This window comes from Myotis yumanensis, unplaced genomic scaffold (genome assembly GCF_028538775.1).
Source record: "Myotis yumanensis isolate MYYU_CA2020_CCGP unplaced genomic scaffold, mMyoYum1.0.hap1 SCAF_18, whole genome shotgun sequence".
NCBI classification, from domain to species: domain Eukaryota; kingdom Metazoa; phylum Chordata; class Mammalia; order Chiroptera; family Vespertilionidae; genus Myotis; species Myotis yumanensis.
Genome location: NW_027223769.1, coordinates 40,465,331 through 40,488,152, shown reverse-complemented (window position 1 = coordinate 40,488,152; position 22,822 = coordinate 40,465,331). Strand labels below are relative to the sequence as shown.

Below are 22,822 nucleotides of genomic sequence, written 5' to 3'. Positions count from 1 at the left end.
GGAGAGGTGAACACTCCCGAAAGGGCAGGAGGTAGAGTGTGGTGTCGGAGGGGAGGTGTCAGGCCCTGGTGTGGATTATGCAAGAGGCGTGTGTGTGTGTGTGTGTGTGTGTGTGTGTGTGTGTGAGAGAGAGAGAGAGAGAGAGAGAGAGAGCACACACCAGCATGTGCTGATGGGGAAGCAGAGAAAGCCACCCTTCTGTAACAGTGCAATAAGGGAAACTGGCACAGAATACATGCTTTGTGGTCATTATTCTACACCTTCCGTGCGGGACCCTGTTGCACGACCTGTCAGGGAGTAGGCTGGTGTTGCCTGTTAGAAACCTGAGTGATATTGGAGACCCCCGCCCTCCCAGGATCCTCCTCCAGCCTGACCCAGGCTACCGTGGGCCACGAGAGGAGTTTGCCTGAGACCCCAATCACAGTCCTTGTGGGATGTTTCCAAACATGTGTGATGGTTCTTTGCCAGTGCAGCCTGCAGACGTGAGGGTGTGGGGAGAGGAAACGTGTCCTTTAGCTTTCCCCCCAGAGAGCATGGAGTCGGGGGCACGGGGATCTGTGCGACGCCCGTGTCAGCTGTGCCCTGTCCCTCCCCTCGTGCAACAAAGGTCACGAGGCCCCATGACCCAGAACTGGCCTTACAGCTTGGATGTGGATTCTGCACATTTTTATTTTATTTTATTTTATTTTATTTTATTTATTTTTCCATGTGTTTTAAATGACAAAGTATATAAATCAGTCACACACAGAAATAAATTAGGAGAAAATAGATGCATGAGAAGGGGTTGCCAAAGACTCTTTGGAGGAAGAAAAGGTGTTTGAAGATGGTGATGAAGTGGACAGTGACCGTGGGGACTCCCAGGGCCCTTGGAGTGGGCTCTGGCCATGGCTTCAGTGGACCAGACCCCCAGGGGCAGAGCAGGCCCAGAGGACAGGGCTCGCTGCAGAGGGTCCAGCAGGCCTGCCTCCTGGGCGCTGCCTGCCAGGTGAGCAGGGCCAACCCACAGGGTCCCTGTCGGGCCCTGGGCCTGGGCTGCAGCAGGCAGCCACCAGCTGTCCGGGATGTCTCCCTGGCGGGGTTTGATGGCGAGGATGATAAAAGGTCTGAGAACTCCATAGGCCCCTGTAATCAGGGCCAGCGCTGACATCCTTCTCAAGTTTGACAGCTTCTTCCTTTTCTCTCCTCACCGCCAAGCCTTTCTCAACTGAATGTCCCCGCCCTCCCTCCCCTCCCCTCCCTCCCGGCGGCCGCCCACCCCTTCCCTCCCTCTCCTTTCTGTGTGTCTCTCTTGTTTCATGTTCTTGATCAGCCTCAGATGCTGGGAATTATTTTTTTTCGGGCGGGAGGGGGAGTGTTGCTTTAGGTTTGTGGGTTGGGCAGGTGTGAGAGGAAGTCTGTAGTCCTTTTTTTTTTTTTTTTGTACTGTAGGCCTGTTGCTAATTAATGTTCCTGCATAAGATTCTGTCGGAGTTGAGTAATGTTTTTGATCTTTATGCCTGATAACTGCATACTTAATGAGATTTCAAAGCTGTGAGTGCAGCTCCCTACAATTATTGACAGATGCCTTTTCTTTGCCATTGGGTTCAGCTCCATAAATCCTCCCGCCATAATGAGGTTCAGCGGTGCCACCCTGGCAGTGAGCTAATGAAAGGGGGAGGGGAGCCGCTCCTGGCGTCTGACACATTTTCTCCTTTAAAATTTACTATGCAGATGTCAAGCTGCGGATGATGACTTCAAACATGCTAATTTTTATCTTGCTTTTGTGTCAGCCCTTTGCCATTAAAAAATAAATAAATAAAAGGACTAACCTGACGCCACTTAATTTTTTTCCCAAGTCCCGTTTTTAATCGCCCGAGGTGTGCGGCTGCTGGAGACACTGACACACGCGTGGCCTCTGGCAGGTGCCCAGTGGCGGCACCTTTTCCCCCTTTGCCGAGGGAAGGGCAGGGAGGATAAAGTGTGGTTTCCCCAGGCCTCCCATCAGCCTGCCCTAAGTATGCACTTGAAACGGCGCAGAATTCATTTCAGAGTTGTGAGCAGATCCTGGTGGGGAAGAGCTGCACCGTGCCAAACAGTCGATTTCCTTTTCAGCGGAGTCATACATCACTGACCCACCCTTCCCTCCTGACAGAATGACATATGTCATTTATCATATGGGCCCCAGCCAGACAGCGGGGAGGGAGGGAAGCCCGCTGCACGCTGTCTCCTCCCCACACGGTTCTGCAGGCTGCAGAGAGAGCACTGCTGACTCGGAGAGGGCGAGGGGAGAGGGCGAGGACAGGCCAGCCTGCGTGCTGTCAGGTGTGTGGCCCGGGCCTTGATTGGCAGAGGCGAGGAAGAGGTTATGTTCCTTCACCCTCTCGGTTCAACCGCACTGTTCAGCCTGGGATGCTCTTGTGGAGCCTCCCCATTCCGTTCCTCTCTCCCCTGATTTTCCCTTTAACAGTCAATGAAAAAACAAACAAACAAACAAACAAAAAACCCAGCCCCCCCAACACACACACACACACACACACACACACCCCAAACCCAGGTTGACAGGTATCATTCAAGCCCCCTGGCTGGTGAGGGTGTAAATGAGTCTCAGGGCTCCTGGCTCCACATGATTCAAACATGCGTTCCTGAAGATGGATGTTTCTTAAAAAAAGATGGATGGAGGGTGCGGGCGGAGGGGCCATTTATCATTTTGAATATTATTTAGACTTGCCGTGCAGACCTGTAACTCGAGAGCCGGCTGAGCCGGGGCAGGGTAGAGGCCTGTGTGTGTTTCCATCGATCGGCCTTGGTTCCCATTGCTGCTGACCGACTCGGGCCTCCATTGACAATAGAGAAGACACCCTAAGGGGGGGTAAGTCTGACTGATTTCCAAGGACACAGGGAAAAATGAAGTATTTGTGATTTATATGAAAGCTAACAGGCAGCTAACTTCTCTCCCCCTCTCTCTGTTCCTCTCCCTCTCTTCCTGACAGAGGGCGTCACGTAGGAAACAATAAAATGTAAACAGAGCTGTAGTTCCCGAAGCCAGGACCCTTGTCTGATTTTTAAAACTCTGTGACATACTTTAAAAAGTCTGTATCTGAAAAGCTTAGTACAATATGACGATTCAGAAAATACTGGCTGGCTGGGTGAGCAGTGTGGGAATGAAGAAACATAGACTTCCACGTCGCAGGAATATTTCAGATAAAAAATGATCTTCTGTGGCTTTCTGCCCCCGCTCCCTGCAGCCTCTCCCCTTTGTGTCTGCACGCTGTCCCCCTCCGAGGCCCCCGTGGACCCCGCCAGGACTGATGTGGACAGCTGTTTCCAGGCCCCTGAGCTCTGCTCCAGGACACCCCACCTACTGGAGGCACGCAGGGCGGCAGGCTGGACGCTCTCCCAGGGAGACCCAGCAAGGCCAGGCCTTTCCCGGCTGCTGCAGAGGCCTCCCTGCCGCGTCCTGTCCGCTAGGAGCCCCCAGAGTGCACATGCAGTGTCAGGCCTTCTGTGGAATAGGCGACTTCATCTGGGTCTGCGGGGTACATTGAGGGCTGCTGGTGTGGCGACAGTGTGGACGTTACTTTTAGAAGCAATGGGACAGGGAGTTAGACCTGGAGCTCGCGGATGGCTGGGTGCTCTTACCGCGCTGCTTCCTGAACACACTTCCCCGACTGTCAAGATGGAAATGGGCTCATTCACTGACCAGTCCGGCCTCTTGGTGTGTGTGTGTCTGTTTTGAGTGGGAGCAGCCTGGCCCTGCGTACAGGGTGACGTAGGGCTCACTCTCAGGCCGGCTCAGCTGCTGCCAAACATCAGGTGGAGTCAGATTCCTATTCTTTGTTGGTGCCTGGAGCCACATCTCACTGTGAAGAGGTGGCATTGCGTCTCGCTGAGACTTCATGGGAGAAAGCACAACTTTGGTCCTCTGCCCTTGCACTTGGCCGTGTTGGAGGTAATTGGAGGACAAGGGCCCCTTTGCAGGAACAGTTGTAAACACCTCCGGTACAAACGGCAGCACCCCATTTTCACTGATTAGGAAAACTTTGCTATTAACAGGTGCAGAGTCCATTCCAGGTCTAATTGGTAAGGAGCTGAGTGCACTCACGGGAAGAAACCTTGTTTTGTTTTTGTCCGCTTTTCTTCTTATCCCCTTTCCTCAGTTTTGTGGCTAGAGACATGATTTATTGCAGCCATCCATCTCGGGGGCTCATCCATCACACCCCGGTTGCTAGGAGATTGTGGCAGCAGCTGTTTGCTCTGAATCAGACAGAAAAGTTGTCAATCATCAAAGGCAGGTGAATAGCATTAGAAACACGCTATTGTCAGACGGAATAATTAATCAGAGGGAGAAAAGATAATTAAAAAGATATGACCCTTGCAAGTACTTGCTCTGGGTTGCCTGGAAAAAAAAAAAGAAAAAGAAAGAAAGGAAGAAAGAAAGGAAGAAAGAAAAACTGCCTGGTCTTTTCTAGACACTTAAGCAGCTGAGGGCTGATAAAATGTGCACTCTGCAGTGCATAGTTTTTAATTAATTGAAAAAGGTTCAACATTCAAAGACTATGCCGGGGAAAAGTCTGATTATGAGCAGAAGTAATATTTATTGTTTGCGTGAAGGGCTTGACGCAGAGTTCTAACTTTCCGTCCCAAATCTGGGGCCTGCCTGGCTGGAGGAGGCACAGGCCGGGGTCTGCAGGTGGCCGTGCCACCCTGCACTGGGCCTCGGCTCCCGGGCAGCCACGCGGGTTATTCAGGAGAGCCTCAGACCCCAGGAACGAGAGGGGCCCTGCTACCGGGACCCCATGCCTGTCCACAGCCGTGGTGGGTCTGCAACAACTGGAGGCCGTGGCTTACAGGGACTTGTTCTAAAAATAAAGGTGGGAGGCTTGGAGCGCAGGCCATGAAGTCCCCCTCAGCGTCCGTGGGCAGCGCTCGGTGTCTGTCCCTTCACCCATCTGGGGACACGCTCCCAAGGAACAGTCTGTAATGCATCCAAGTGTCGCCACGAAGCCACCAGAGCCTCACCTTCTGATTGATGACCTCACATCACTTTCTGAACAGACCCCCAGGTACAACCTAGAAGTAATCTTGGGTGCCCATATCAGTCTCAAAAATATCCATAGATTAGGAACTTCATCCTTGACTTTTCTGAAGCTAAAATATTCGGGAGAAATTGGAAAACGTATTAAAGACTAGATAGAAAGTGGCATATCTGGAGTTGCTTTTCCGTTAAATATGCTACAAGCCCTGAACAGATCCACTCTTTTATTTTTGGATACGATACTTGATTTTCACACCATTCTCTTCCCAAAGAATAGCAGGACTTCTAAAATTAGAAGGAGGAGAAAAGGCCTGAATATTAGAATCCAGGAGAAGGCAGACAGCAACAATTTTTTGGGTTGGGACAGTGTTCTCGGTGCACCAGGTAGGGACTCTGGGAACTCCACCCCTCAGCTCCTTGTTCACAGAATTACTGGGGCCTCGTTGCTGAGCATCCTAGGGGAGTCCTGGGGGGGCAGCTCAAGTGTGATGCCCACCTTCTTCAAATTGTGCTAGGAGCCCACGGGGGCGGGGGCGGGGGGACTGAGACTCGGATAAGAAAAGCTCCTGCCGGGTTTGCTGGCGCCCTCACAGAGGCCTCCCCTGCTCAGGTGGCTGGAGGAGGTGTTCTTATTCAGAACTTGACCTGTTTGACTTCAAGTTACTCCTTGGGTCCTTGAGATGCCCTTTTGGGCTGTTGGGTCCAACTGGGGTCCTGACTACATCATGGTTTTTATGGTTCTTACTGAGGTTCCACATTTTCTTGGGCAGCGCCTGCTCTTGACCTGCAAAGTGCTTGCTGCTGGAAGCCCAGTGAGGCCCTGGGTGCCTGCCAGGGCCCTGAGGGCTTCCTGTCCCCTGTGAGAACGGGCTGTTTGGATCTGGGCAGTTTCTCTCCCCTCTGCTCAGTGTCAGCCACAGCAATTCCAAAAGGTGCAGCCCCTGAGAGAAGGTAGGTTTACAAATTCCCATAAAAATACCCATCATCAGTGCTGGTGCAATCAGATGGAAGTTTGCTTTTTCTTAAAAAAGGACGACAAAAATCAAGGAAGAAAGGCCGGGTCTCTAAGTGTTGGGAAGTCCATGCCGGTCATTGTCTGGAGCTGTGTCTGGGGTCTCTAGCTTCAGGCTCCCCCAGGCACCTCTTCAAGTGACTCACACAACAACGGGGACAGGCAGAGGGAGGGCCGGCCAGTGATTCTTCACAGGAGGTTTTGGTTCTGCAAGTGCATGTTTTAGCCAGAATTTTAGCAACTGTGTCCCTGGGGCAATGGAGGCAGAGGAGACGGGGTCTCCAGGGGGGTGCACGCTCGCGGCCGCACATTCGCCCGGGAGCTCCTTTCAGCTGATGCTGGAGTGTTTCTCCACATGACGCAGCCCCCGTGGTGGGTCCATGAGATGCATTTACCTGGAAGTCATTCTGCCTTTTCCTAGTTCAGCCACCACAGACTCAGAGCAGGTGTGGCCCCGGCCCAGTGGGCTTTGCCAGAGCCTGGGATAAGACAGATACCAGCAAAGCACAAATTAACCACGGATAGATGCATGGGCAGAAATTAACCACAATAGAGACAAAGAACCAAATTAGCCAGCTCCACGCCCTCTCGGTCAGGGCACGTGAAACCCTTACCAGACCTGAGATACAGTCTCCCCTGCCTGAGGAGAGCTTTGGAAGAGGGCAGGGTGCACATTTGGGAGACCAGGCTGGGGTCCCCGTGGTTTTCACTTGGCGGAGCAGTCCCCTTCTTGGCGTCCACGAGCCACCTTTGTTTTTGCTCTGGGCCTGTAGGAAAATGGCGCCTTCATATATATCAGATGGCTGTCCTCCGCGGCTGTAATACACGAGGCTGCGGTGGTATTGCTTTCTCTTCCTGTATAAAGTAATACCATGGACACCGTGCTACGGACTGCAGTTCCTTCGGGGTGTGTGTGTGTGTGTGTGTGTATGTGTGTGTATGTGTGAATAAGCGGTAGAACAAAGGTGTGGTCAGCTGGGCAAAGGGGAAAATAAAATACCAGCAAGGCCTTGGTCCGGGAGCCATGCACCAGCTCGCTCATGCTGGGTCCTGGGGCACAGGCTTCCTGATGGGGGTGGAGCGGAGGGCGGAGAAGGTTTGGAAGCACATGTATGCGTTCCCTATGAAAGGAGTGAAGCATTTACCATGTCTCTAAGGAAAACACCTTTCATTACCTGGTGTTCTGTGGTAACGTTTTTTCAGTTCAACAAACAAGTACTTACTAGCGTGCATGGGGCGACCTGGCTGAGGTGACAGCAGGGCCATTCTTAACAGGACCGCACTGACCAAGGTTAGAGGGAGCCCTGGTTATGGGTGGCCCAGGATCACTCCCCTGTGGCCTCACCAGGACAGTCTGCTGGTCTGCCGAGCCCCTTCCTGTGGCCTGTGGGCTCAGGTTGGGAGGAGACAGCAAAGTCGTTTTGTTTGTTTGCTTGTTTTGTTGCAGACGGCGCATTGTATGGTTCTCATTTGGTGGTTTGATAGGGATTTTTTCTGGAGAGAGAGCACATTCTTCGTGCCAGGAGTTTGGCTGAGGATTTGCTGGTTAAACAAATTGTTTGGGTGGCGGATGATAAGCGGGGGGGCGCCTCTCTTCCCCGTGGTGCTCGGGCAGCTGCCCTGCTCCTGGCTCTCCGGGGGGTGGGGGCGGGGGGAACGCACAGGCTCTACGTGAGCCTCACCGGCAGCTTCATCCTGGGGGCTCCTGAGGGTGACCTCACTCCCCTCTCTGCTGCCCGTCTTTTCTCCTATCGGGCTGGCGTGTCAGCCCATCTGATTGCCATCCTGGCCTCTCTGGCCTTTTCTGTGCTTTGCCTTCCATTCGTCCTACGATGTCCATAAAGTTGGAAATGGAGAGCTTTGGCACATTTTCATAATCCAAGAAAGCAGGCTCTACACTGGAGTCCCCACCAAATTGAGAATGAGTCCTGATGGCAGTGGCTTCGTGCAAACTTCGTTACTGATCTCAGTTCCCCACTGCAGCCCATCACCTCTGTGTGGCAGCCCCACTCACCCCTGATTATGGGCAGTCTGTCATCAGCACCCCCAAAATGTGACCTCAGTGAATGTCCCACGAGGATGGAGATCAGTACGTGTGAGTTGCCTGCAGTTCCCGGGTCCTGCCCGTGGCTGCAGCCATGCCCGGGGGGACAGTGCCACCAGTCTGCCTCCCAGGCGTGCAGGTGGGCGCTGGATGTGGCAGAGGCTGCAGGCGGCTGGCTGGCCCGTGTTCTGTGTCAGTCACCGAGCAGCTCATGACATCCAGATGGAACAGTGAGTTTGCGATGATTCTGCTGCCGGAGGTGTGGGAGGGAGGAGGGGCCGCGCCAGTGTTCATACCATGGTGTTGGGGCAGGACAGAGGTCAGGCCCTAGACGGAGGACTCTGCCCTCCCGCAGGCCCTGCATGTATTGTGAAGGGAGGCATTTGCTTTTGGAGACCGGCTGCAGGGGGAAAGTCAGAGGGGGGACGTCCTTGGTTTCACAGAGCACAGGTGCTTCATGCCCCTACCTGGTGGCCCCCCCTGGACACTCTGTGCTGGGGAGGCACCCGGGACAGCTGGGGGCTCAGCCCCCTCCTGCGGGGGCGCAGTGTGCTCCGGCTGGAAATATAAAACGGACCTTCTGTTCAAACCAATAGCCTGTCACACTGGCCCGGAGCTTCGGCACCCCGGTGGGTGGCAATTGGTGGACACAGCACCCAGAGCGCATGGCAGCGGCGAGCCAGCCCGCACAGCGCAGCTCGCCTCCCAGCACTGGTGTCCTCTGCCCGCAGGGCTGACATTCCCAGGAAGCGCCTCTTCCCTTCGCTCCCAGCCCCGCCAGCCGAGCAGAGCAGGGGCCACGTTCCGAGGCACCAGTTTAGCCACATCCCCTGGGAATTGTGATCCCCATGAGGTTTTGGTGCCTGTATGGATGCAGATTAATTTAAATAGACAGTTCACGACAGACGTGGAGTATCAGTGACAAAGACAAAAAATGATAAATCGGCTATTGCAAGCTGTGAAAGAAAATTAATGCCCCTTTTTACTTCGTCAGTGCAACAAAAATAGATAATAAATTGCTTACTAGGGAAGTTCTTTCACAGACCTGTTTCCTAAAGTTCCAGTGCAGGTGAGCTGGGCTGGCGCTCTAACCACCGAGCCGAACCGGCGAGGGCTACACGTGTTTCTCTCTCCACTGCCGTTGCTGCTTAGGGTGGAGGTGCGGGGAGAGGGTGAGTAAGCAAACGGACTGGAGACGTGGGTGCTGCCTGGACAGGCCAGGGTCAGGCCCGGCTGCTGTGACCCACGGTCTCCTCCTGGTGCAGCCCGGGCCTCCCAGCCGCAGGCCTTGGCCTGGAGCTCCTGGTCCAGGGTGGCGCCCGCCCCTCAGAGGCTGCGGGTGCTGCCGAGAGGCGGGCGAGGGGTTTGAAGCCCGCGCACCACAGCTGCTGAGAGGTTTTTGTGAGAGTTTTATTTTTTGTCCCCAAATTTAAGACTGGCTTAGAGGGCAGAGCGGTTACAGAGAGAAGCTAACCTTTCTATAATCACAAAGCAGCTTTTATGAATTAAAACCATCTCAACCCTCTTGGAGAGGAAATAACGGAGGAACCAGGGTAAGGAAAACAAAAAAAGCTGATAGTACAGTTTCTGTGATTACTCACCTCCCAGGCTGGAGCTGGAGGAAGCCAGTTATAATGGAATTTCATTTTTCCTCTTCCGAGTTGAGTCTCTGCCCTTTTGTTCTGTTAGAACGAGGAGAGGTCTCTACGTGGGGTGACAACAACACCACATTCTGGCCTCGCTCTTCACTGGCTGGGGCTGGGGGCTGAAGGCTGCAGTTGTCGGCCTCTGAATTAATCAATTAATTCTCCAACTAGAAGGGGGCTGTGGAGCCCAGTGAGAGGGGCGTGGGGGCTCCACCAGCGGGTGGCCCTGCCCCTCTCTCTGCCCCAAATACACCCCCAGGGGCAGTCCCACGGTCTCCCTGGACTTTCATCCTTGCCACGAACCATGAACCCGGGTCAGCACCCCCAGGACCAGGAATCATTCCCCTTCAGATCTCCAGGGGTGGCGTCCAAAGCCATCTGGTGGTTCCTCGGCACTAGTAGCCCCTTGGTCTACACTGGTGTCCAAGGCCATTTCATTGCTATTCGTGCCCAAGTTGTTGGTACCAGGTCCCCAGTTGCACGGGTGCGAAATGAGGCTGAGGCTGTGACCAAACGCAGGTGTGCCTAGAGCAGTGAAGGCGAACCTTTTGAGCTCAGCATGTCAGCATTTTGAAAAACCCTAACTTAACTCTGGTGCCATGTCACATAGAGAAATTTTTTGATATTTGCACCCATAGTAAAACAAAGACTTATATTTTTGATATTTATTTTATATATTTAAATGCCGTTTAACAAAGAAAAATCAACCAAAAAAATGAGTTCGCGTGTCACCTCTGACACGCGTGTCATAGGTTCGCCATCACTGGCCTAGACTCTCACTGAATTAAGTAAATGTCTGTGCAAGTAACCTTGAGTGTGCGGTTGTGAGAGCTCCCCTTGCACCCTAACCCCTTGCGTGCTCTGGAAGGTGGTAATTGCGGGTAACATGATATACACGTAAACCCCAGCGCTGCACAGAGCACAGCGACAGCTTGACACCTGCATTTCAGCACTAAGAAATCACCATTGTCTCTTATTTCTTGCTCCGAGCTTAGGTGACCAAGCCAAGAAGTAATTACACAATTAGGGTTGACAAAGTAGTTCCTGTAACATTCCTGTCCCCAAGTTTGAGTAGTCTTGTCCACGTCACCTTTTCCACCATCAAGACACCATTTTCAGCTCAGTGCCTTTGCTCACCAACACCGGGCGTCTTGCATCCCCAAGTGCTGAGACAGGAGCCTTTACGTCTGTAAATGAGGCTCTGAGTTCACACGTACACACTCGGGGAGCTGCTGTGGCCCCAGAAGGACCCGACCAGCGAGTCCCACACAGGTGAGGTTGGAGGCAGTGACGGGGAGCCGCTCCCACTTAGAGGCGACCACGGTGGGATCCTGAGAGGGTGTGCAGATGCGCGGCTGTGCCTGCGGGAGAGGCTGTCTCCATGGCGGGCCCACACAGCTCGCTGTTCTTACATCATGAGGTCTGCACACGCGCGTGGCCCGTGATTGTTACTGATCTTAAAGATAAGCTCCTGTTTGGAGGTTTATATACCACGTAAGTGTGACTCTGACTCACAGAAGAAAAGAATGATCATGTCCCCTTTTTTTGGTGGTTGAATACAAAAGGAGAAAGCCACTTTCTGCGCTTCCAGACCTGGGACTCCCTGATGTCACTGGCCGTCCTGGAGGAAGCGCGCTCAGACCTTCTGCTTTAGCCTCAGCAAACCGCTCCCATGGCCTGGGCAGTGTGTCCAGACCGGAGGCACCTGCCGGTGGGGAGGGCCTGCAGCCAGTCGGTCCTGCACAGTTTGTCAGCCGGTCCCCACCTGCCGGAGGCTGGCGTGGCCCGCCGGCCCGCCTGTGTCACGCCGATGGCATTTGCACGCACCCACAGAGGACCGGCTCGGAATGCCGGGGGCCTTTCCTGGAGGTGTCCACTGAGCACATGACCTGCTTGTTGAGTTTATCATTTCACTTTTCACAAGACGTGTTGGTACCAGGTGGGGCCGGGATCAATGTATTCTACCTGGGTCCTGGGCAAACGTTACGTTTCTTCCGGCAGAGTTCATAGCGATGTTTTCTTAATTATTCTCGAGGGTTTGCCCGTTATGCCATTAGCTTCTTCAGAGGACAGAGATAAAGAGCCGGTATCCACGGAACAGAGTGTGAACTGAGGGCGTGAATTATTGATGTCTCAGGAGCGGAGGTCCGCAGTGATCTCGTCCAGCGCCTCTGGTCTGACAGAGACGTGCTGCTTCCAGTGCCGCTGGAGACGCTGCCCCGGGAACCCGGGGGGACGTTAGACACACAGAGACGGTGGGAGCGCCTTCTCTCCTGTCTTCCCCTCTCCCCGCCGTGTAATCAGTCTCACCTGTGTATTAAACGTGGCGGTTAGGTCACACGCAGGAGATATTGTAGCTGTGTGGTAAGATATCCATTGCTGGCATACTACTGTCTTCAAGTAAAATCCTGGCTCAATTACATACATATTGTGTGTTCATATATGTATTTAGGTGCGCAAATATGTGTGCATTTCTCCAATATATATATATATATTCAGTACATATGTGTACAACTGGGTTGGAATCAATGTTTCCACAGCCTTGTTCTTCCAAAGGGATTTTTAAAAACGAGCCTCATGCATGTTTTCAAACAGAATAAGCAGAAAACTAACAAATTGCGTTTCTTTCCCTCATTAGCTACCAGACCTTCTCATGGGTAGGAAAGTGAGGACTTCAGGTATTTGTTTATCTTGACATGCAGATATGACTCATCACATTTTCAATTATCCCAATTTTTTATTTTACTGTCTCTAAAACATGGAGTCTGATTCCCAGGGCTGTAAACATAAATGGGAATCTCTTGCTGGGGGTGCAGTTGGAAATTTGCATGTAACTTTTGACTTCCCAAAACTTAATACTATTAGTTAACTAGAAGCCTTACTGTAACATAAACAGGTGGATAACATGTGTTTTGAATGTTACATGTTATATACCGTGTTCTTACAATAAAGTAAGCTAGAGAAAAGAAAACTTTATTTAAAAATCATAAGATAAAATACATTTACAGTACTACCTATATTTACCGAATAAAATCTGTGTATAAGTGGACCCGCGCAGTTCAAACCCATGTGTTCAAGGGTGAACTGTTTTGTTTTGTTTTTTAATATTTGTCCTACAATGCTATTCTTCATGGTTATAATAATTATGGATTTTTTTCTTATGGCCCTTTGCTCATTTGCCTTTTTTTCCCTCACAGTGTAAACTGAGGGCCAAATCCCCCCCGCCCCCCCATTAAAAAGGACTGGTGGGATCCTCCGTGTCAGAAAAACAAAAATAATTTGTACTGCAAATAGCAAAGTTTCCATATGGGGGAAAAGGCTCCAAGGTCCTTATTCATAAGGGTCCCTAATCCTTTTTGCATGAACCACTTTGCAGTCAGGTAAAGTTTTGAGATGCCTTCTCACAAGCATGTTTTTATTTTTTATGTGTATATTTTAAATATATTTTTATTGATTTCAGAGAGGAAGGGAGAGGGAGAGAGGGAGAGAAACATCAATGATGAGAATCATGGATCAGCTGTCTCCTGTACACCCCCCACTAGGGAACAAGCCTGCAACCCAGGCACATGCCCTTGACTGGAATCGAACCCGGGACCCTTCAGGCCTCAGGCTGATGTTCCGTCCACTGAGCCAAACCAGATAGGGCACAATCATGTATTTTAAAACAAATGCCATTTCTCTAAAAATGGAGCACCAGTGCCTTTTGGCCGTCTGCGTGCTGTGAGGAGGGCGGGCACACCGGGCCAGTCCCTGCCGCTGGATGCTCGCTCCCCAGCTGAGTTCTGAAGGGGGGCTGCGCTTCGCTCCTGGGGTCACACTCCCTGGCCTGTGCACACTGGTCCCTATTGCTGAGGGCTTCCGTCAGACTCCAGGCTGCGTGAGATGCTGGGAGGGTGTTTATGTGAAGTTACACAGGTGTTTATGGAAGGGAGACTGACACGGGCACTCAGGGCTCACAGCTGCCCTTACGCAGAGGGCCACCTGTCCTTAGTGTGTCCCCTGGACAGCAGACACGCTGCCTGCTGCGGCTGCTTTCTTGGAAATTAAATAACAAGTCTCCATAAGATACTTGCCTACACCCCGGAATAGACACTAGAGGGATATAGCATGAGAGGTAAGCGCCACCCTCACTCTGAAGGCCCCAAGCATTCGGGCATGCACACACACATGCATGCCGGCATGCACACTCACACACGCAGACATGTACACGCACACATACACATGCATGCAGACATGCACACTCACACACAGACACGTGCACATACACACACATATATGCAGACATGCACACCCACACACATGCAGACACACACGCACATACATACACATATATGCAGACATGCGCACGCACACACACACACACACACACACACACACACACATACACATGCACACACACAGGGCTACTCAACAGAAGCTACAGATATAGAGCCCTGAAAAGTTTGATAATAGGTGAAACTAAATGCATTTTAATTTTTTTTAATTAAAAAAAGCAACAATGTACATAATACAACCCCCAAGTGAACCAAAGGGCTCACCACGGAGAGGAGCGCCCTCCCTCGGCGGCTCTGTCACCGTTTTGTGACCTGTCCTTCCACCCACTCCATGCCCCACCTGCACACACGGCCTCACTGTTTGCAGTTACAGTAGATCTTAGGTTTCTTCCCTTTACTTTGACGCGCGTCCAGAAATTAAGAAACCTGGTTGGATGGATGGACACATACATGATAATGCAGGTACAAACCACGTTGAAGTGGGACTCCGGGGGGGCGGGGGATAGAGGTGAAATCTTTAAACTTTGCTTTTGTGTACAGCGTCCTAGGAAAGCGATGGCAGAACACGCGTCTCCGACCCTCACAGGTCACGCTGCGTGGAGCTCCTTGCAGTCTCAGGTGCCGTGTGTATTGTGTGTGGAGAAGCCGCCGCATGCTTTTCCGGGCGGCCTGCTCCTCAGGGAACACGTTTCCCTCGTGTGGACATTGGTGCTGCTCCCAGGGCCTGTTTTTCAAGCAGCCACATCCTGCCACATGCATCTTCTCACGGGCATACCCTCCGCGTACGCCTTTGGGGGGACAGTCCTAGAGGTGGAATTGTCAGCTGAGGTCTGCTCAGTGGACACCGTGATAAATACCACGTTCCTCTGCGTGAAGACTGTGGCCTGGGCCTCCCACAGCGGCGTGGGCTGTGGCCCAGGGGACCACAGAGCGCGGGGGACCGGCCTTAGTCAGCAGCCCTCCCTCGGCTGAGCCTCAGAAAGTATAGGGATACTCACGTTAATCTCAGCCTCTTTTGCCATTTTTATTTAAATCTCTGGATGACAAAATAGGTGTGACAATCCTAGGACACACCTTTAGATTCCACGGGACTGACAGCCTCCTTGGCTGGGCAGGAAGCCAAGGCCAGAGGTGGGACAAGACCCGCCCACGCTCCATGGTCATTTCCTAGCAGAGCCTGGCTCTGAGGCTGCGGGCGCCCCGGGACCTGGGGTGCTTATGGGGCTGGTGGCCGGGCACCGAGGCGCCGCCCGCTAGTCTATGTTTAGCTCCTGCGGGGTTGAGCAGTGGTGGCCGCTGCGGCACACAGCTCCTTAGATAATGGCTACAGACGCTGAAAATGTCCTTTTGGGTTTTGGCTGAATAATATTTAAGGATTTTGAAACAGTGACTTAATTGTGTTTTTATGTAATTGATGGCATTGTAGTAAAATGTATTGAGACACCACATCAGCATTTTTCTAACTGTTCCTTGGAGAAAAATAGACTCATATGAAAATGGTTTCTCCCCTCTCCACTCAGGGAACGGAAAAGAAACTATCCTTGTGCTTCCGTGGGATCTCTGTGCCAGAGATACTCTCATTTTGAAGCGTTTCCCCTCTGGACGCGGCCTACATAACGCAAGGCCACCTCGCCTTGGGGAGTCATGTTTCAGAAGCAGCGCAGGGCGGGGCGCGGCCGATCGTGTGGGTCCTGTGCCCCACGGGGCGGCTGCGCGCTCCACGGGCACCGGCACTGCGCAGCCCTGCTGGGCCCGCCTCCCTGACGGCTGTGGGTGTGGAAGGGGTTCGAAGGAGGAGCTGGCGGCACCGGAGCAGCTCCCGTTCCCGGAAGTTGTATGTGAACGCGAGGCCTCACGGCTTATGTTGGCGTCAGAGAAATCAGGGCAGTGGCATCAATGATGTTCGTTATCCTAGTCTTTAAACCATGGATTGTATGGGGGTGGGGGAAGCTGCAGTTCAAGTCGACAGAAAGAATTAATTTTGATCCAAAATCTTGCTACTTTGAGATTTCATTCTGAAGAGTCAAACTGTGAACATTAAAAATGGAAACAGTTGTTCCCTGGCTGGGTGGCTTAGTTGGTGGGACCCTTGTCCCATACATCAAAAGGTTGTGGGTTCGACCCCAGTCTTCCTCCCTCTCTTTAAAATCAATAAAACATATCCTCGGGTGAGGATTAAAAAAATTCAAGGAGTTGCTTTCTAATTGTGGAAAACTCACAAATTTACTAAATTACAAAATAATAGTAATGCTTTAAACGTGTCGTCGGCTGCCATCCTAGTGGCTTGGGTCCTGTGTGCTGCTCCCGTGGGCCGGTGGCATGTGGTGTGTGCACATCCCGGGGGCGGGCGGGACAGCCAGCCTCAAGCTCTGGGCCTCAGCGGCACGCCCCCCCCCCCCTGCTGTGTTTGGGTGTGAAGTCCCTGCTGGCTTCTGGCCCCCGGGGAGGGCAGCCACTCCTGCACTCACAGAGACCTCGCCCAGAGGAGGCCGCAGCACCGCCGGGCCTGTGTGTGTGTATGTGGGGCGGCGGGGGGGGGGGGGGGGGGGGGGGGGGGGGGGGGGCGCGGCTCGGGCAGACCCCAGTGGCTGCCTTCACTGTTCGGGACAAACAGCTGTCCGGTATGAGTGACAGCGTGGGGCGGTGCCTCCCATTCTAGGTGGGAACCACGTGCGCCGGTCCCATGTGTGATGGGCAGAGGCCGGCCCTCCCTGCGTCTCCACAGGGGCCTCCTCAGGCTCCTCGTGAGTCTCTGGGAGGCCACCCGGGCACTCGGGAGCCGCGGCGCGTGCTGAGGCCCGACATCGCTCTGATGCTCCCACTCCGTAGAGTTCTCTGACATCCGTCCTCATGGGGGAAAACAAAAACCACAGCAAAAATCAGAGAATGTGTACACAGAAAACTGCGCATCGACAGAATAATACTTTCTCTTTTTACTTAAATGCCAAGCTCATGTCTTGATGTCTGAAATAAATTCAAATTTTTATAATTAAAGTTATTTACAGGAGCTCATCATCCAACTGTAGTAGTTTTTTCTAATTTGCAAAACACTCCAATCGCTGAATAGTAAAGATTGACAGAGGCCTGCAACCGAGGCTCCACTCTCCTCGGGGGCTTGAGTGAAGGGTGGGTCTGGGCGGCGATGGGCTGAGGTGGGCGGCACGCTCCCTGAGGAGGGGGAGGACAGCGGGCCTGGGCATCTGGGATGGCGGACGGTCACCCCCCTGGGGCTCCCTCAGCATTTGCCAGCAAAAGGACTGTTTAAACTGTTTCCATGGGAGGGGTGCTCCCAGCCCAGCGCTGTGCGAAAAAGCAGGTCACAGACAACACAACCACACTCACACCCGCCTGTTGTAATAGGAAAAGGGCATTTTGTACCTCAAATTTCACATCTTTCTTCTTCTTTACCCTTTCTTCTATGTGCATTTCTTTATTTTCCAAATTTTCAACAATAGACATGATCACTAACCCTTGTATCTGGTGTTGATGGTGAACATATCAGAGGCTCTTTTGGCTGGGCAGAGGGTAACTAAATAGTTTCACTCATTCACTCATTCATTCACAAGTACTTCTCATGTCTTTTTTCCTGGCTCACCTCTCTCTCTCTCTCTCTCTCTCTCTCTCTCTCTCTCTCACACATACCCTAGTGCAGTGATGGCGAACCTATGACAAGCGTGTTAGAGGTGACATGCGAACTCATTTTTTTGGTTGATTTTTCTTTGTTAAATGGCATTTAAATATATAAAATAAATATCAAGAATATAAGTCTTTGTTTTACTATGATTGCAGATATCAAAAAATTTCTCTATGTGACACGGCACCAGAGTTAAGTTAGGGTTTTTCAAAATGCTGACACGCCGAGCTCAAAAGGTTCGCCATCACTGCCCTAGTGGGAAGCAGCACTTTCTCTGCTGGGTGGCTGTTGCCCGTGGTGGGTGATGGGAGGGAGCAGCGTCCACACTGGGCGCTCTGACCTGGCTGCTGTGTTCAGGACCCAGAGGGTACGGGGTGGGGGTCTGTTTCACACGCCTCCGGACACGGGGGGGTTGCACGCAGCTCTCAGAGCCCGAAGCTCCAAATCCAGCTCAGTACACGTACCCACAGGTGCACTCACTCAGAGAGGCGTCTTGGGGGCGTTTTAGTGGAGAGCCATTTGGGGATCCCACTGAGCATGTGAGAGGGGTGCTGTGAGCGGGGAGGTGGAGCTAGGCCCGGAACCAGGAGCGGTGTCCAGCCCTGCCCGTGTGCAGGTCACACCTGTCTCTGTGTGGGAATGATTAATGGGGTCAGAGGATTGCCTTGGAATATGGGGAGCTGGGAGGGGCGGGGACGACTATAGAGAAAATGATAAAATATCATATTTTGCTTGTATGTTTTTGCTGTCATCCTTCAACACCAACACCATGTTACATCCTGTGTGCACTGAAAAGTGTAAGACAATGCATTGACACCTGCTAGGCAGTGACTTGGACATCCTGAGGCGGACACTCACCCCCTGGAAGAGGTAGCACGAGGCTGCTCGCACCATCTCATCTCCATGCGGCCCTGAGGGAGCCAACTGCCTCCTTCTCCTTCACTTGGGAGTCCAGCTCTGCTCAGGACGCAGTCACATCCCGCCACCAGAGATAAAAACGTCGCCCGAAGAACTCCCAGGCCTGTAGCTTAGCCATTCCTGCTTGGTCCAGAACACCCAGAGCCAGGGGGCGCCAGCCCGGCACCCCCTCCCTGAACTGGAAGCACTAAAGACGCACCTCCCTGCAGCAGGCGCTCAGGTGCAGGTTCTGGGACGACACCTGCCCGTGCTCCCTGCAGCGCTGCAGGGCCCCGGCGGGGAGCCGTGGGCCGCTCAGCTCCTCCTGTGCAGGTGCCTCCCCAGAAGGGCAGGTGGACTCTGTACCCCAACCCAGAAACAGCGGCAGGACTGCCCGTGGCGGGGCCACACCCCTGCCAGCGCTCAGAGAGACAGCTTCTGCCTGGCCATCTCGTTTCTCTGGCGGTTGGTAACACTCACAGGAGGGAAGCTCACAGAGCAGCGAAAAGGAAGGAACCCAGACCACGTGCAGCGGCAGGGCTGGGTCTTGGAAACACAGCAGGAGCCATGAGGCGAGTCCAAGACGACGTCCTGCAGCTGCGGCCGTTCCTCCAAGCTCAGGGTGACTGCGGCCTGTCTGGGCCCTGCTCTGTGTCCAGGGGACCGGCCCGAGGGGAGGGGCCCTGGTGAGGGTGTGATTCGCCTTTTGGGTCTGTCTTGTTATATGTAACGTGGGTATCACATGAGCTTCGCGTGCATTGAATCTTCCAGGAGAAAATGTTTCTGGGCGTGGCCTCGCTGCTCCTTTCCCGCTCTGAGCTGTGATTTTAGAGCCACAGGGTCACAGTGATGTTTACTTTAGGGAGAGTCAGGGAGAAACATCATTCTACCCACCGTTCGTCTTGGAAAGAGTTATGAACCGAAGGCCCATCGCCCCCATCTCCGGGGCTGCCTTGTAGGAGCCCCTGCCTCCGGCCTCCCGTGCTGACGCCGATATTGCGGCCCGTGTCCGCGACGGCCGCGCTGCTGAGGGGAGAAGTTGGTGGTGGTTGTCCTGGTGGCTCTGTCCCCTCTTCCAGGTTCTCTGAGGAGAAGCTCTCTGCCTGAGGGGCCTGGCACACATGGGGGTGAGCCCTGGCTGCCTGGGGCGGCTACAGAGAGCGCCTGGGGGCTCAGGGGCCGCCCAGGTGCACGGGCGGGTGACCGTCAACCTGTGCTGCAGGCTGGGCTTCGGCCATTTTGCGTCTCACTGTGGTTTAATGGTCACTGGATGATTTTCATGTTTGTTTATATATATTTTAGATTCCTAATGAAATCTCTAAAAAATTTATTGGAACCGGTGACTTGTGTGCAGAAGTCTTAAAGAATGCAAATAATTTTCTGTGTTTCGGAGGGAAGGCTTTCTGTTTCCAGCATTCTTTCATCTGCAGCGAGCCCGGCAGTCCTGGCAGCTCGTTCATTTCTGTCTCATTGCTAAGTTGCTAGGGGTGACCCGCACTGTCCCGAGTCTGCCCTGAAGTCTTCTTGTTCTCCTGCTTTAGGGGAATGAATTGTGCGGTTTCGATGCTGCTTTTGTCCGAGACCCGCTCACCCGGAAAGCCGCTCCGCAGGCCCTAACGCCAGGCTCAGGTGGATGAGGAGCCTGCAGGTGGCCTTGGCACCAGGCTGCTCTGCTGCGGCCGCGGGAGGGCCCATGGAGGCACCCGAGGTGCTGGGAAGCCTGCTCGTGGGACTTGGTGTTCGCCACAGTGATGGCAACCAGATGGGTCCCTTCTGACAGTGGAGATTTTATCGGTTAGAGATGCCAGGTTAGAGTACTGTTATTGAATGCACTTCCTGCTAAGTTTCTGAGCCATGGTTGGGTTTATGACATAATTGCTCTACGTGTTGATACCATCTTTTATCATAAATGTTTTTAATAAAGGGATAAAAATAATAGAAGACATTTTAGAAAGTGGGTTTTATGTTTTATAATTTGTGCTACTAAAAATTACCCAAAATAAGATATTTTACAAGGAGGATTTTGTTCCAAAAGTGACTAATTTAAATAGTTCGTGCGATGAACCTGCTAATGATCCTCAGTCGTGAGGAGGGCATTGCTTTATGCTGTTGTCATTTTTTGTGAGTAGAATTCTACAGAAAGTTCCTATTGTGTCGTACAGTGAGCTTCACACAACCATCCTTTATCAACAGACGGCAACCAGCACATGAAAAATAATTAAAAAATAAAATGAAAAGAAACCGAGAATGAATTAAAGTGCTTCTTTGCGTTCTGATCTGCATTTTTGGTTTAGAATTTTTATGGTGAATTGCCATATTATCTGTTATATCAGTTTACAATGAGGCTCCTATCAGACATAAAACAGATTTATAATACCATTAAAATACAATATCAAAGAATGAATAAGCAATTCAATAAAATTACAATAACACAAAGATAAAATGAAAGCCTTTTCAATAACAGTTTTATGCAAGAACATTTTGCAGATAAATATGTGTTTATAGATCTTTTAAATGTACATTTATTATAGTGTTCCTAATAGAGCCACAGGGGTTAATTTTTTCTGTGTGTTGTCTTTTATAAGTGGTTTAAAAGCTAACTGCAAAAGTCTTCAATAGATTGTTTTGAATCTTTGAATTGATTTTGGTGAAGGGAGCTTTTACCATCCTGCAGCTGAACATTCACACCCCAGCGAGTTGATGTGCTGGGCCCCCGGCCGGGCAGGGTGGGGAGCCCCATGTCCCCCGGGACCCGGACATAAGAGAGGGAGGGAAAGTTTATGAGTGAAGTTGCACTTTGTGGTCTTTCCAACCCAGATGCTCAGGTCTGATTTCCGGGAGGAATGTTAAAAAACGCCGAGGATGACAAGCCACTCTTGTTGGGAGTAATGGGCAGGCAGAGGGTCGGCCGCAGGGGGCCAGCGCATGTCACCGTGTCCCTGGGCAGGCAAAGGAGAGGCCGCCCCCGCCCCCGAGTCTGTGCTCTGCTGTCCAACACCTGCTTGTGCATCTTAATTCGCTTCCCTGTTGACTTCCTTTGTCTTTCATTTCAGTAGGGAGCGCCCAGCCTCTGTGACCCTTGCCAGGCATGGCCAGCAGGGTCAGTGTGGCCAGCACACTGCAGGCAGGTCCGAGCCGTTGGCAGGGCCGGGAATCAGGGTGAAGCGGTGTCCCCAGCCCTTGCGCCTCTCTAGCCATAGCATCCACCATCAGGGCCCTGACATCAGCCCGGCTGCAGTGGCCACACCCTGGTCCTGGTGAGCCTGGCTGCAGGGATGCCCTGGGGTGGCTGGGGGTTGTCTCCCCTCCTGGGCAGCTGGCCCATGTCGGCTCTGGCTGGGGCTGGGGTGGGCGGAGCCCAGAGAGGCTGAGGGGAAGCTAATAAAGGAAAACAGGTTGGATTTTGTTGACAGGTGAAAAAAACCCTGAGAAGAGGATTTTGTCCCTAGCATAAAGTCCCGAGACTAAATTTAAACTCCTGTGGTCTTGTCTTTGTTGTAATTCCTCTGCAAATCACTAGCATCGCCTTCCTCCGCATGACGGAAGGTGCCAGGCCCTTATAGATTGCTCGGTACACTGTGGGTAATATTGGCTGCGGTGGAGAATAAAAGCAAGCAGAGAATATTTGGCCGGAACATATGTGACTCAAATAATTGAGAAATAAAATGGAGAACAACCAGAAAGACTCTTCAGTGACACCGTACCGTGTCCGAGGTGGGGGGAGGGAGGGCTTGGCCTCTCCCCTCACCTTGTTTTCCACACGAGGGACATCGCCTCCCCTCTCCCCCCTGAAAATTTAGAATTTTGCGTTTTCACTTTCTTATTTCCTCTCTGTTCCAGAAGGTTTTAGTGCCCGCTGCAGCGGCTGCTGCTGCAAATAGCACTATTTCCCCAGCCCAGGCTGTTTGATTGCACGCGGCTTGATTGCATCATTAGTCCTCAAGTGCTGTGCTCACTGAAACACGCCGGCATCTTGGACATTAAAGTGGCGTCCTGGTGTGCGCGAGGAGAGGCTGCCGCTCACACTTCATCTTGCAGACCTGCCTCCCCAGAGCCCGGAGCCGCATTAGGTAAACAATTACAGGAGATGACTTTGGAGGGGCCGTCTTCCCTGTGATTCGCGCACACAGCGTTCCGGCGTGGCTGCTGCAGGAAGCAGACGGGGTCTCACAGACAGGCACCTGGAGGTTTAGGCAGATCCCCCCATTTTGAGGAGCGGGGAGCTCCCGCCTCCCCCGGAAAGCAGAGCCGCCCGGGTGGTGCCTTCACCCCCAGGACTGTGAGGCCTTCCCGAATTTTGG

The 22,822-nt window shown here is 52.5% G+C and overlaps 1 protein-coding gene across 1 annotated transcript in view; it reads left to right on the top strand.

The window, feature by feature from the left end:
- Positions 1-22,822, top strand: part of TSHZ3 (teashirt zinc finger homeobox 3) — a 54,824-nt gene that overhangs the window by 7,268 nt on the left and 24,734 nt on the right. The gene's annotated exons all lie outside the window — the stretch shown is intronic.